Here is a 4,769-nt window from a genome sequence, read left to right on the forward strand (position 1 = left end):
TTTTACATACTGCTCCTTTTCAAAAATCGCGTGCAAAGTATATAATTGTATAAACAAATAAATTACATTACATATTAATTAAAAAACATTATTTCATTTGCAAATCGCTATAGAAAATAAATTAAAAAATGTCCTGTCGATTTTTTTATTGTTTTGGTTTTACGCCTTTTATGAATAAGTAATTGTGTTACACTTATTAAAAGAGGATTTATACACTTATAGAATGTCACGTTATAAAAAGGTAAATTGATTTCTATCTATGAAGTTACCTCGATTTATAGTTTACTAAGTCTAAACATCGCGTTCATTTGTTTATTGTTTTTCTTTGCTGCCTTTTATGAATCAATCATTGTGTAAATCGCTTTAGGACATATCGTTCACAAAGACAAAGCTCGTAAAGTAAAATCACGATAAGATAAATCGTTTCCACTTTATGTCTGTGGCTTTAGGGTTTAGGGTATTAGGGTTTAGGGTTTAGGGATACATATCTACATATATATTTTTTAATTAATTTTATTTGGTTATCAAATGAAAACAAATTCTATTTATTTAAGAGGATCCATTTGGAATTTAGATAGAACCAAAACTTAGAACCTAAACCCTAAACCCTAAATCCTAAATGCCTAAAACCCTAAACACTGAAACCTACAACCCGTAAAAGCCAAAAGCCTAAATCCTAAACCAGTACTTTACTAATTCTAAATGAGACGTCGATTTGTACCATTGAAGCAGCCATTGTATAAATCACGATAGGACATAACGTTGACATAGACAAATCCCATAAAAGCAAATCGTGATAGGACAAATCAGACACTTCTGCTATGAAAAAGAATTCATGATCTGTTATAGAAAGAATTATATAATCATAGAATGTTACGTTACATAATAAATTATAATTGGTTGCAAGCCAATCAGTGTCAAGCAAATCGCGATAGCACATAGCCTTTATACATACAAATCATTTCAACCTTTAATCAATCATTGTGCAAATCGTGTCGACTAATAGCTGAAATTATCAATATATACTGCAAAAAAACTTGCAATCATTGTCATCATTATTTATGAAGTTACCTCGATTTGTATCATTGAAGTTACATCGATTAGTACTTAACTAAGTCTAACCATCGTGTCGATTTGTTTATTGTTTTTCTTTTCCGCCTTTTATGAATCAGTCATTGTGTAAATCACTATAAGACATATCGTTCACATAGACAGAGTCTGTAAAAGCAAATGGTTATAGGACATATCATTCACAATGACGAAATCGAACACGTCGTTTATAAAGGAAACTTTGGTTCGTCAGTTACTTACTGACGAAGCAAAGCAAAGCGACACCCTCCTGAACTTGTGCGATATGTCATTCATTTATGAATCAAAATTGTGTAAATCGCTATAGGACATATCGTTCACATAGACAGAGTTTGTAAAAGCAAATCGTGATAGGACAAATATTGTTATACTATGAAACTTAAAGACTTGTGGTTGTAAGTCAATTTATAATTTACTAAGTCTAAACATTGTCTCAATTTTTTTATTGTTTTTCTTTTCCGCCTTTTATAAATCAGTCATTATGTAAATCGCGATGGTATGTATTGTTCACTTAGACAAAGCTCGTAAAGGCAAATCACAATAGGATATTCAAACAGATTTGGTTCAATTATTTGATAGTTTTTGGTGGGATGGTTGTACAGATTGTGATGGAACACCTTCTATAAAAAACAAATTGTGATCTCTTATAGAACTGGTTGCAAGGCAATCAGAATCAAGCAAATCGCGATAGAACATAGTCTTTACACATACAAATCATTTCAACCTTTTATTAATGTTTGTGAAAATCGTTTCAGTCATTTATCAATCATTGTGTAAATCACGATAGGAACACAGCTCGTAAAAGCAAATCATAATTTTCACAGTACACAATGCTAAACGTTTGTTCAATTTTTATTTATGAAGGCCAATCATTACAATGATTTTTTCAGTGGCATTTGTGTGCTACACTTATTAAAATAGATTTATACACTTATAGAATGTCACGTTATAGAAAAGAATTATAGAATTACAACAAAAAATTATAGAATCCCAATAAATCATTAGCAGGACGTCGATTTGTATTTATGAAGTTACTACGACAATGATATCGATATGTTTTTAAAACCCTAATATAGATCTGTGTAAAACCTTATTCTATGTAAAACCCGACCCGACCCGTTGTCCAGGTCTAAAACCCTAATCTATTTAACCTCTCTTCCTCTTTTCTGCAGCAACGCAACTTCTTCTTCTTCTTTTTTCTCCTCTGCCTTCGTATTCTTCTTCTTCTTCCTTGTATTTTTCTTTCTTCTTTTGTTCTTCTGTGTTTCTTCTAACTGTGCTTGATAGATGGAGTTCGAAGCTTATGCAGAATATAATGACCATAATCATCCTCAATTGGTGCCGCCATACCAGATCAAGCATAGATATTCTGCCTAATCTTTGATATACTTCAACATAAGTATGCTACAGTGGTGAGGGCTCCATACTTTTCTCTAAAGTAGTGCACAACAGTTTGTAGTTGAAAAAATATTTGCCAAATGGTGTAGTGGGTTGCCATTACTAATGAGCTTGTTTCCTTGGAGAGAATGTATCCTCAGCTGCACATAGAATCACTTTGCACTCAATGACGAACGATATGGATGTTTTGATGATCTCTTCTGTGAAAATGGAAGTCTCTAAAAGATAGATATGTGTTTGACAGAAATGTCCTCCCATAAATAGCTTTCCACACCTGGATTGCAGTAGAAGCACATCACTATTTAGACAGGGGTTTCATAGTGGTGATTATATATGTCTTCTTTGATGATGATGGTCATGTATTGTATCTAAGCCAAACCATTGGTCATGATGTATTGTAACTAAATACTAATTTTTTTTGTAAATGAATGTGGTTGTAAATTATGTGAATTTGTAGTTATGAAGTTACCACGATAACGATATGTCTTTGTTTGTCTTTGTGAACAAAATTGATTTGTATTTAAGAAGTTAACTCGATTTGTATCATTGAAGTTATCTCAATTTGTACTTTACTAATTCTAAACGGGACATCGATTTGTACCATTGAATCAGTCATTATGTAAATCACTATAGAACATATCGTACAAATTGCTATAGCATGTAGCCTTCATACATACAAATCGTTTCTGCTTTTTATCAATTTTTGTGCAAATCACGACAGGAAGACCGTAAAAGCAAATCATAATTTCTACTGTACATAATGCTAATCACTTTTATGATTTTCATTTACGAAGGGCGAACATAACAATGATTTATTCACATAGACAAAGCTCATAAAAGCAAATCACGATAGGACAAATATTGTTATTATATGAAACTTAAATAATATTGGTTGTAAGTCAATTTGTATTTATCAAGTTACCTAGATTTGTAGTTCACCAATAGTCATCTTGTCAATTAGTTTTTCTTTATCTTTTTCACCTTTTATTAGTCATTGTGTAAATCGCAATAAGATAAATCTTTGTATATATATTGTATTTGAATCATTATACAAGACAGTGTCCTATAGTGATTTACAAAATGATGTTTATGTCAGAGACAACGATTTGCCTTTGCTACAAATAACAGTCCAACTTATTGGCATGTTCAGTAAAATTGAAATTTTATTTTAACTCAGAGAGATTTACATAATTTATATACACAGTCTTACAAAATTTGTATATACAGTCTACAAAATCTGTTAAAAATCTCTGTATATCATATTACTTCTGGGGGGGGTCGCGTCGTTTATTGCCTTCTAGATATTCTTGCTGGCTGAGTTTTTTTCTCTTCCATGATTAGAAACTCCATCAATTTTTTGCATAGTTTTGTGCAAAATCCAGGTATATCATTCTGCAACAAAAAGGTAATGTGACACCGATATATAAATTGAATCTCCAATAATAGAGGATAATGAAACATGTTTAAGTGTAGAGCATACAACATCGAAACAAGGTTCTCATCCATCGTATATTGCTTCAATATATTTTATTACAAATATGCCACAATCGACACCATTATTTTATAAGGGAGCATCGTGTGTTGAGCAAAATCTCCACTCGCCAATGCCGACACCCAAAACATCTTTGATGAATCCCTCCTGCGGTTAATGCAGAAGCAAGTAAATTCTAGGCCATCGTATAAGATACGATACACTTATAGATAGAAACTTACCAAATGCATAATGCCACATTGTACACCAATATGAAAGTCCAATGAGTTGTAGCACCATAGTTGTTTTTTTCTTAAATCCATCACGTATAAGACCCAATGCTCAGAAGTTTGACAGAGTGTAGGAATTAATATCTGCAAATCATTACAATATCTTACAAATCGATAGTACAAATCATGTTAGGACTGTTATGCCTAAACCTTGGATAAGAGGTTTCTTCACTTACCTTTTCACTTGACCAAAAGTCTCTGCAGTGATCATCGTTACCCCAGCATGGTAGTCCATCTTGAAATCCAATGGAGTATGGCATTCGGTAGACGAAACTCTGTTGAACGAAACAATGATAATAGTAAGGTTAAAACACAAAGCAACAAGAGTAAATTAAAAAAGAAAATAAACATATAAGAGAACCAATATACCATGAAATAAGGGGTGATGACGCATCTAGTATTGGTTATTGCATTGCTTTGAATATACATGACGAGATCAGATATAGTCTATTTGCAACAAATATGCACGTGTTAACATGCATACCCATGGCATACGTAAATATATAATCAATAGTGGTTTC

This window comes from Nuphar pumila, chromosome 8 (assembly GCF_984573655.1).
Source record: "Nuphar pumila chromosome 8, dmNupPumi1.hap1.1, whole genome shotgun sequence".
NCBI lineage: Eukaryota > Viridiplantae > Streptophyta > Magnoliopsida > Nymphaeales > Nymphaeaceae > Nuphar > Nuphar pumila.